The sequence below is a fragment of the Chelonoidis abingdonii genome, chromosome 4 (assembly GCF_003597395.2).
Source record: "Chelonoidis abingdonii isolate Lonesome George chromosome 4, CheloAbing_2.0, whole genome shotgun sequence".
NCBI classification, from domain to species: Eukaryota; Metazoa; Chordata; order Testudines; family Testudinidae; genus Chelonoidis; species Chelonoidis abingdonii.
In genome coordinates, this window is record NC_133772.1 from 21,020,283 (window position 1) to 21,031,249 (window position 10,967).

General features: G+C 50.1%; 1 long non-coding RNA gene across 1 annotated transcript; it reads right to left on the bottom strand.

Moving 5' to 3' along the window:
- Positions 1-8,924: 8,924 nt before the first annotated feature.
- LOC142046833 (uncharacterized) lies at positions 8,925-10,585 on the bottom strand. Its single transcript, XR_012655874.1, has 2 exons — positions 10,525-10,585; positions 8,925-9,510 (listed from the first exon to the last, which is right to left on the bottom strand). It is a non-coding gene; the product is annotated as an uncharacterized LOC142046833 (long non-coding RNA).
- Between the last annotated feature and the right edge of the window lie 382 nt (positions 10,586-10,967).

The following is a 10,967-nucleotide window of genomic DNA, read 5'->3' on the forward strand; positions in this document are numbered from 1 at the left end:
GGTAGCCATATTAGTCTGGATCTGTAAAAGCAGCAAAGAGTCCTGTGGCACCTTATAGATTAACAGATGTATTGGAGCGTGAGCTTTCATGGGTGTTCACGACAAAGTGGGTATTCACCCATGAAAGCTCATGCTCCAATATGTCTGTTAGTCTATAAGGTGCCACAGGACTCTTTGCTGCTTTGAATGTACATGTTATCAAATGCTCTACAATGACTATTTAGCACTGTGTGCATGGCTATAGAGAGACCCTATAATATCCCATTGCGTGCACATTATGAGAGAAGCATGAGTATGTGTTATGAGAAACCCAGCAATAATATGCCAGGGGTCTGCATGCTACAAGAGACTCTCTTATAACACACCTGTGTATGTATAGTTTGTAATGTGTGTGCTGCCATAACATGCAGGTGCACCCGGCAGTCACATGTTATGGGGGACGATATAGAATCATAGAAGTCTAGGATTGGAAAGGACCTCGAGAAGTCTTCTAGTCCAGTCCCCTGCACTCATGGCAGGACTAAGTATTACCTAGATCATCCTGACAGGTGTTTGTCTAACCTGCTCTTAAAAACCTCCAGTGATAGAGATTCCACAACCTCCCTAGGCCAGGGGTTCTCAAACTGGGGGTCGGGACCTCTCAGGGGGTCACGAGGTTATTACATGAGGGGTCACACCTCCACCCTAAACCCCGCTTTGCCTCCAGCATTTATAATGGTGTAAAATATATAAAAAATGTTTTTAATTTATGGGGGTGCAGGTTGCACTCAGAGGCTTGCTATGTGAAAGAGGTCACCAGTACAAACGTTTGAGACCACTGCCCTAGGCAATTTATTCCAGTGTTTTACTATCCTGACAGTTAGAAAGTTTTTCCCAGTGTCCAACCTAAATCTCCCTTGGTGCAATTTAAGGTCATTGCTTCTTGTCCTATCCTCAGAGGTTAACGAGAACAAATTTCTCCTTCCTCACTGTAACAACCTTTTATGTAGTTGAAACCTCTTGTGTCCCACCTCAGTTTTCTCTTCTCCAGACTAAAGAAATCCAGTTTTTTCAAACTTTCCTCATAGATCATGTTTTCTAGACCAGTGGTTCACAACCAGGGGTACATGTACCCCTGGGGGTACCCAGAGGGCTTCCAGGGGGTACATCAACTCATCTAGATAGTTGCCTAGTTTTACAAGGTTGAGTGCCACTGTTCTAGGCCTTTAATCATTTTTGTTGCTCGTCTCTGGACTTTCTCCAATTTGTCCACATCTTTCCTGAAATGTGGCACTCGGAAAGGACTCAATACTCCAGTTGAGGCCTTATCAGTGCAGAGTAGAGTGGAAGAATTACTTCTTGTGTCTTGCTTACAACACTCCTGCTAATACATCCCAGAATGATCTTTGCTTTTTTTGCAACAGTGTCACACTGTTGACTCACATTTAGCTTGTGATCCACTATGATCCTTAGATCCCTTTCCATAGCACTCCTTCCTAGGCAGTCATTTCCCATTTTGTATGTGTGCAACTGATTGTTCCTTCCTAAGTGGAGTACTTTGCATTTGTCCTTATTGAATTTCATCTTATTTTCTTCAGACCATTTCTCCAGTTTGTCCAGATCATTTTGAGTTTTAATCCTATCCTCCAAAGCACTTACAACACCTCCCAGTTTGGCATCATCTGCAACTTCATATGTGTACTCTCTATGCCATTATCTAAACCATTGATGAAGATTTTGAACAGAACTGGACCCAGAACTGATCCCTAGAGGACCCCACTCGTTATGCCCTTCCAGCATGACTGTGAACCACTGATAACTATGCACCCACCTTGTAGCTCCATCTAGATTGTATTTCCTTAGTCTGTTTATGAGAAGGTCATGTGAGACAGTATCAAAAGCCTTACTAAAGTCAAGACAGACCACATCTACTGCTTCCCCCCATCTACAAGGCTTGTTACCCCGTCAGATAAAGCTATTATGTTGGTTTGACATGATCTGTTCTTGACAAATCCATACTGACTGTTATTTATCACCTTATTATCTTATAAGTATTTGCAAATTGCTTGCTTGATTATTTGCTCCATTATCTTTCTGGGTACTGAAGTTAAGCTGACTGGTCTGTAATTCCCCACGTTGTCCCTATTCCCCTTTTTATAGCTAGGTACTATATTTGCCATTTTCCATTCTTCTAGAATCTCTCCCGTCTTCCATGACTTTTTGAAGATAATCGCTAATGGCTCAGATATCGCCTCAGTCAGCTCCTTGAATATTCTAGGATGTATTTCATTAGGTCCTGGCAACTTGAAGACATATCACTTGTCTAAGTAGTTTTTAACTTGTTCTTTCCCTATTTTAGCCTTTGATCCTACCTCATTTTCACTGGCATTCACTATGTTTAGACATCAAATTGCTACAAAACTTTTTGGTGAAAACTGAAACAAAGAAGTCATTTAGCACTTCTGCCATTTCCACATTTTATGCTCTTATGCCCTTAATAACTTCTCTTTGAAAAACTGCCAACGCTCTTGAACTGTTTTTCCCTTTAGACTTGCTTCCCATGGGATCTCACATACCAATTCCATGAATTTGCAAAAGTCAGCCTTCTTGAAATCCATTATCTTTATTGTGCTATTTTCTCTTTGATAATTAGTTAGAATTAAGAACTCTCTCATTTCATGATCACTCTCACGCAAGCTGCCTTCCACTTTCAGATTCTCAACCAGTTCTTCCCTATTTGTCAAAATCATATCTAGAAGAGCCTTTTCCCCTAGTAGCTTTCTCCACCTTCAGAAATAAAAAATTGTCTCCAATACATTGCAAGAACTTGTTGGATAATCTGTGCCTTGCTGTGTTATTTTCCCAACAGATGTCTTGGTAGTTGCAGTCCTCCATCACCACCAAGTCCTGTGCTTTGGATGATTTTGTTAGTTGTTTAAAAAAGCCCCATTCATCTCTTCTTTCTGGGTAGATGGTTTGTAGTAGACCCCTACCATGACATCACCCTTGTTTTTTATCCTTTTTATCTTTACGCAGAGACTTTCCACAAGTCTGTCTTGTATTGCCAGCTCAACCTCAGTCCAATATATACATCTTTGATATATAAGGCAACATCTCCTCCCAATAACAAGGCAGTGGGTAAAGGTTCTGGAAGGACCTACAATAACATACCGGTGGCGACATGATATGGGAGGGCACTACAATAACAAGGCAGTGGATAAAGGTTCTGGAAGGACCTACAATAACACACCGGAGGGGACATGATATGGGAGGGCACTAGAGTTGCCAGGCATCTGATTTTCGACCGGAATGCCCGGTTCAAAAGGGACCCTAGAAGCTCTGGTCAGTATGGCAAACTGTGCCATTAATAGTCTGGTTGGTGGCACAGTGGGGGCCTGTGGCTAAGGCAGGCTCTCTGCCTACCCTACCTCCACGCAGCTCCCAGAAGTGGCCACCAGATCCCTGCAGCCCCTGGACGCATGGGTAGCCAGGGAGGCTCCACGTGCTGATCCCAACCTGAGGGCCAGCTCCGCAGCTCCCATTGGCCAGGAACCCTTCCATCTGCCAATCCCTTCCCCATCTGCCAAACCAGGGTGAAGCTCATTGGGAAACTGGAGTGGGTCAGATGGAGAGAGGGCACTTCCCCACACTGGCCACAGGGTGGTGGCCTTATGCCCCACACAGCACAACTGGAGCAGAGCCACACTTTATTCAAGCCTGGAGATTCTGGGGGTTGGGTCTGGAGCCAGCCTGCCCCTGCCAGTCTCTGACTCCACAGGGGATGGGGCAGTGTGTGCCATGCAGCAGCTTGTACTCTGTTTGCTTCGGGATCTTGCCTGGATGGGGCACAAGGGCCACCCACAGCTCTCGGGGAGGAGGGGGGGCAGGGGGAGGGGCTGGCTCATCTGTACCAGCAGCAAGATGGCCAGGGGTGAAGCCCGTTTCCTTTCCAAACCCCAATCTCCAGCCAAGGCAGGGTCTGCACAAGTCCCTGAGCCCTGAGCACCAACAGGATGTGATCTGCCCCAGGGGGCCAGTCTGGGGAGCAGGCTGCCCTGCAGCCTCTGTGTGTGGTTTCCTTTGCTCCAGAACCGACTAGCAGGCCCTGGCAGCCTCGCAGGGCAGGATCTGGCTTCGTCCTGGGTCACCCAGCCAGCGCCTCCTGCTGACGCCCTTTCTCTCTCCCACGGAAGGGGCCCCATTAACCCCGTGGGCGGTGCCAGGAGTGCCTGGACTGCCCCCCTGCAGTGCAGCTCCATGGCAAAGGGACACTCCAAGCCTGTTCTCAGTGTGGATGCCACCAACGAGCTGCTCTTCTCCGGATCCAAAGGTGCGTGCCTTGGGGGCGGGCTGGCTGCTGAGCTCTGGGTGTGATTGCTGGGGAGTGAGCCTGTTACCCCAGAGAGTGGCTGAGCTGCCCTGAACTGCTGGGACAGGCCACAAGCCTCCTGCTCGGATGGCACCGGCCTGCCTGAGAGCCCCAAACACAATGGGCCGGTGCAGTTCTGGGGCCCCCTAGCAGAGGGCAGCAATGCTGCATGAGTTATTAGGTTGAACAGCTGTGTGGTGACATCCATGAAGAGAGTTGTTGGGGCCTCTGCCCAGTTCCTAGTGACCGGATGTTCACCTCCCACCTGGCACTAATAGACCCTCACCCTGTCGGCAGTTCTGGGATGCCAGGGGCTGGATGGGCCACGAGGACTGAGCTCCCGTCTTGCCCCTGTGACTCCTTGGAGCAGGGGGAGGCAGCGGGGGCGAGGGGAGCTGTGGGGGTCCTCTGGTGAGGACGGGAAGGTCCTGCAGCGTCATGTGCTCCTGCCTCCTCCCGCAGACCAGAGCTGCAAAATGTGGAATCTGGGGACGGGCCAGCAACGTTTCCAGACCCCAGTAAATCAACCCCTCTCTCTGGTGCCCAGTCACAGACTGAGATGTCTCTTGCCTGCAGTCCCTCCCCAGACCAAAAATCTGACTGGTGGGAATGTGTCTGGGCTGCCACTCAAAATCAACTCCAGGCCAGGGGGGGGTTTTGTGTCACTCCGCCCTTGGTGTGGAGCAGGCACGCCTGCTGGTATGGGTCTGGCTGGCTGTTTGGCAAGGCACCTCCCTTGGGGATGCCCCCGAGAGCTGCTGCCTGGGTCACCCTTGCTGTGCCATTGCTCCTGGATTGAGGGGATGTGGGTCTGAGAGGGGGTCTCATCCTGGCACCACTGGCACTGCATGGGGCCAGGAAGTGATGTTGCTTTTCCCTCTAGATGGCTGGGGACAGACAGTCTCCAGCCTTCTAATCAGTCCATAATGGATTAGATCTTCCATTCCACACAATGTAAATTACCACCCCCTACACCCCCAGGTCTCTGCCTTGAGGTTCACCTGTTTCTGTCTCTTTGGCTTAGCTCTTTGGGTCAGTTGATCTCCAGGGATGCCTGTGCCGGGACCATGACCCGCACCATTACCAGTGTACAGGGCGAGCACCAGATCAACTGGATCGCGCTCAACCCTGCTGGCACCATGCTCTACACCGCCATCGGGAACTCTGTCTGCATCTGGGAGCTCAACAGGTCCGGTTGGGGCTAGCTTGGGACCCCAGGCGATGGCTGCTCTTGTGGGGAGGGAGACAGGTGCTGTGTAGGCAGATGAAGTTGGAAGCTCTGTTATTGAGGCAGGGGCAGATTTGGCCTGGGACTATTGGCCTCAATGCCAAGGCTCTTCAGAGGAAGCCCAGAGCCAGAATCCCAGTGGAGGGGGAGCAGGAGGGTGCCCCCTGGCATAGACAGGGTGAAGGGCCACAGCCAGGACTGGCACTGGGGGCAGCTGCCCTGGCACAAACCCCAAGCAAGTTAGTCAGTCTGTGCTAGGCCTTCGCTCTATAGCAGCTGCTGGGGCAGGTTCTCGGGGTAGATGATCAGGCCCAAGGCTGGGTGAAAGCAGGACCCAGCGCTGCAGCCCTTGGGGTGACTGGCTGGTGCGCTCAGCCCTCTGACACCGCTCTTGAGCCCAGCCCTCCGCCTCTAGACCAAGACCAGGATTGCAGCCCATGGTGCCCAGGGACAGGGTGTGCCCAGGGACACTCCGTGCTTAGTGCCCCAGAGCCGGAGGTCCCAATTCGAGGGGGTGATGGAGCCCTTGGGGGCTGGAAGGGTCCCTGCTGGGAGCCTTGGAGACTGGGCCAGTGAAAGGCCTGCCGGAACGAGTGCCTCCTGCTGAGCGTGCCCCAGACGCTGATGGCCCCGGCTCCTGCTTGTAGGTTGCAGCCTATTGAGAAGCTGACGGGCCACCTCAGGCCCATGATGTGTCCGACTGTGAACCAGATCGTGAGCAACCATGACTTGGTCGTCACTGGCTCCAAGCATCACTACATCAAGGTACTCTGGGACCCTCCCTCCCTCCCACTCATGGGCGGCACAATAGGTAATTTTTACTCACCTTTATCTTCACCACAAGGGGTGTGCTGATAAAAGCATTGAGGTTTCTCTCTGGGATCCTGGTCCTGACGGCTCTGCTGAGGGTGCTGATACAATCCAAAAACTTCAGTTTCTGGATCTCGTCCTATGCCCCAAAGAGATTAGACACAAACAGGAAGGCTAGCATGGAAAGGAGCTGCCAGTGGGAGATATGTCAGAAAGTTTCCCCCTTAGTGCTGCTCAGGCTTTGATGTGCCGAATGCCATTCATCTGGCAACAAGAGTGACTATCTGGGGAGGGCAGGCAGCTCTGTGTGAAACTGGACCAGAGAGGGAGCAGATCTCACAGGGCCTTGATAAAGTGGAACATCTGGGTGTGACACCCTGACACCCCAATATTCACCACTGTTATGTCATTAGGGTATGTTTTGTACAAAGTACATATTGTAAGGTATTCTAAAAGTCTTTATCTGCTAGACATTAATGCCTCGTTAGATTGAATGTGCTATCGCTGTATGTGAAGTTATGAAGTTCAGCTATGTATGTGTTCCTGAAACACGTTGTGAGGTTCAAAACAGCCTTTCAGGTGCAACAGTAAAAAAGCCAAACAATGGCTTATAGAGAAAATGCACACAAGCAGCAGGGTTACCCCAGGAACTGTACGCAATAGAAACCTCTCCGAGATAATGCTACACAATGGGAACTATTGGACCCAGTTCACAGCAAAAGAGTTTTCCAGCAAGTGGGAAGAGGAGATAAAAGGGGGAAATGACATGCGGGGGGGATGGGCACTCTCACCTGGAAACACCTGAGGGACAAAGATTGATCTATGAGAAGTGATGGTCCCAGGCTGGAGAGAGATTCCCAGGGTACGTCTACACTACGGGATTATTCCGATTTTACATAAACGGGTTTTGTAAAACAGATTGTATAAAGTGGAGTGCACGCGCCATACTAAGCACATGAATTCGCGGTGTGCGTCCATGACGAGGCTAGTGTCGATCCCTGAGCGTTGCACTGTGGGTAGCTATCCCATAGTTCCCACAGTCTCCCCCACCCTTGAATTCTGGTTGAGATCCAGTGCTGATGGGAAAAACCATTATCGCAGGGATTCTGGGTACGCCTCACCCTCCTCCGTGAAAGCAGCAGACACGTTCGTGCCTTTTTTCCTGGGTGAACTGTGCAAACGCTATAGCACAGCAACATGGACCCTGCTCAGCTCAAGACCGAATCGTGGATGTTGTAACACTTGCGCAAACCGTGCAGTCTATGATGAACAGAACGGCAAACCAGGCAAGAGAGCGCTAAGGCAGCGTGGCAACGAGAGTGATGAGGACATGGACACAGAATTCTCTCAAACAGCGGGCCCTGTGCTTTGGAATCCTGATGTAATGGCAGGTTCTAGCCACTGAACACCTATTTGGCCGGAACAAGCACGACTGTGGACCGCATAGTTTTGCAGTGTTGGACGATTCCAGTGGCTGCGAACTTTCGCATGCGAAGGCACTTTCATGGAACTTGTGACTTGCTTTCCCTGCCCTGAAACCAGAATCAAGATGAGAGCAGCCTCACAGCTGAGAAGTGAGTGGCGATAGCCTCTGAGCTTGCAACGCAGACAGCTGCTGGTCAGTCGGAATCAATTGTGGAGTGGGAAAATCTACTGTGGGGCTGCTGTGATCAAGTAGTCAAAGCAATCACTAAGCTGCTGCTACGAAAGGTTGTGACTCTGGAAATGTGCAGGTCATAGTGGATGCTTGCTGCAATGGGATTCCCTACTGTGGTGGGCAGTAGATGGAAACCAATCCCTATCTTGGCACCGAGCACCAGGCACCCAGTACGTAAACCGCAAGGTACTTTTCCATGGTGCTGCAGCATGGTGTATCACAAGGGATGTTTCACCAACATCCACTGGGTGATGGCGGAAGGGTATGACGCTTGCGTCTTCAGGAACACACTTCTGTTTAACGGCTCCAGCAAAGGAATTACTTCCCAGACCAGAAAATAACAGTTGGGGTGTTGAAATGCCTGTAGTTATCCTGGGGACCCAGCCTACCTTGATGCCATGGCTCATGAACGCCTACACAGGCAGCCTGGACAGTAGTCAGATGTGTTAACTACAGGCTGAGCAAGTGCAGAATGGTGGTAGAATGTGCATTTGGCCATTTAAAGGCGCGCTGGTGCACATTACTGACTCGCTCTGACCTCAGCCAAATCAATGTCTCCATTGTTATTGCTGATTGCTGTGTGCCCCACAATCTCTGTGAGAGTAAGGGGGAGACCTTTATGGCGGGGTGAGAGGCTGGGGCAAATCACCTGGCCGCTGATTATGTGCAGCCAGACGCAAGGGCAATTAGAAGAGCACACCAGGAAGCGGTGTGCCTCAGAGAAGCTTTGAAAACAAGTTTCATCATGGGCCAGGGTACGGTGTGACTGCTGTGTTTGTTTCCCCTTGATGAACCACTCCCCCTTTATTGATTCATTCCCTGTAAGCAACCCATCTTCCCGCTTCGATTCCAGCTTGCTTTCTAAGGAAATAAAGTCACTATTGTTTAAAAATCATGTATTCTTTATTAATTCATTATAAAAAGAGGGAGAGAACTGACAAGGGAGCCTGGGTGTGGTTTGGGAGGCGGACAGGAGGGAAGGAAAAGGCCACTAAAAAAATTTCAAAGAAATGACAGCCTTTTGGTTGGGCTGTCCACGGGGGTGGAGTGGGCGGGTGCACGAAGCCTTCCCCCATGCGTTCTTACATGTCTGGGCAAGGAGGATATGGAACATGGTGAGGGTGGTTACACAGGGGCTGCAGCGGCACTCTGTGATCCTGGTGCTGTTCCTGAAGCTCCACCAGACGTCGGAGGATGTCAGTTTGATCACGCAGCAGCCCCAGCTTTGCGTCATGCCTCCTCAGGTCTTCCTGCCGCCACCTCTCATCTCGAGCATCCCTCCTGTCCTCATGTTCACTGGCATCTTTCCTGTAATTTGATACCACATACTTCCAGTTATTCAGATGAGGTCTTTCATTGCGGGTCACTGCCATGATTTCCGAGAACATTTCGTCTCACGTCTTTTTTTCTGCCGCCTTATCTGAGATAGCCTTCTGGATGGAGTAAGGAGGCTTGAAAAATTTGTAGCTGCAGGAGGAAGGGAAAAAAGGGAGAGAAGTATTTAAAAAGATACATTTTACAGAACAATGCTTATACTCTTTCATGGGTGAACAACACTATTCACCTTACATAGCACATGTGATTTCACTACAATGTCACATTTTGAATCTTAATATTGAGTGCCTGCGGCTCTGGTGTTAGAGATCTCACAGACGCAGGTCCAGGCAGCAGAATTCAGCTTGCATGCGTCCATGGTAAGCCACTGTCTTTCAGCTTCTGCAGCCTTCATATACACAGTGCCCTCCTTTCCCAAATACCAAGCAAATCCCATTCAGTGTTGCTTCTTTCCTGTTAACATGCAGCAGCAGACACCACCCCCACATCCAATTCTCTGGGATGATCGCTTTATACCCCCTCCCCCCGCACCGTGTGGCTGGTATCATGGAAGATCACTGCTAAACACCCCCCTTCCCCTCCGCGTGGCTGGTAGCAGGGAAGATCCGTGCTAGCCAAACGCAAAAAAGCTCAGCGCCAATCCCGCCCCCCCTCCCCGCTTGGCTACCTGCAAGGAAGGATTTCTTTTAAGCAACAGGCAAACAGCCCAGTACGAATGGCCATGTCTGCCCCCTTAATTAAATTCCTGAATTTCAACTAGGTTACCATGAACGACATCACTTTCCTGAGGATAACACAGTGAGATAAAGAACAGATGTTGCTTGAATGCCAGCAATCACTGGGACCATACGCAGCTAGGCTTTGTCATGCAGTGATACCAGATTACTTGTTACATGCATGACGTGATCAAGTGCCCTACCATGGAGGACAAAATAAGGCTGCCCTGTCCAGAAACCTTCTGCAAAGGCTTTTGGAGTACTTCCAGGACAGCTTCATGCCTAGTCACGAGCTCCATCCCCAGACATGTTAACAGACTTTTCCAATAACTGTACTGGCCGCAAATGCATCCAAAGTCCTCAGGGCAAATTAATCATTAAAAAATGTTTCCTTTTAAACCATGTTTTATATTTACAAAAGTACATTCACCAGAGGTCGCTTCCATTGCTTCATTGTCTGGGCTAGTGGCTTGGGAGGGCTGGGAGGGTAATTCCGACTGCTCAAAAAGCTCCTGGCTGTTGGGGTTAACGGAGTGCTGTGTGCTCTCTGGAAGCTCATCCTCCTCTTCCTCCTCCTCATCTTCTCCGTCCACAGAATCCTCAGCCATGGCTGAGATTACCACCCCCACCTCGGAATCCACGGACAAGGGTGGGGTACTGGTGGCGGACCCCCCCTAGAATCGCATGCAGCTCAGCGTAGAAGCAGCATGTTTTTGGCCCTGCTCCGGACCTTCCGTTTGCTTCTTTGGTTTTCTGGTAGGCTTGTCTGAGCTCCTTAACTTTCACACAGCACTGTACTGAGTCCCTGGTGTGGCCTCTCTGCATCATGGCCTTGGCAATTTTTTCAAATGTTTTTTCATTTTGCCTTTTGGA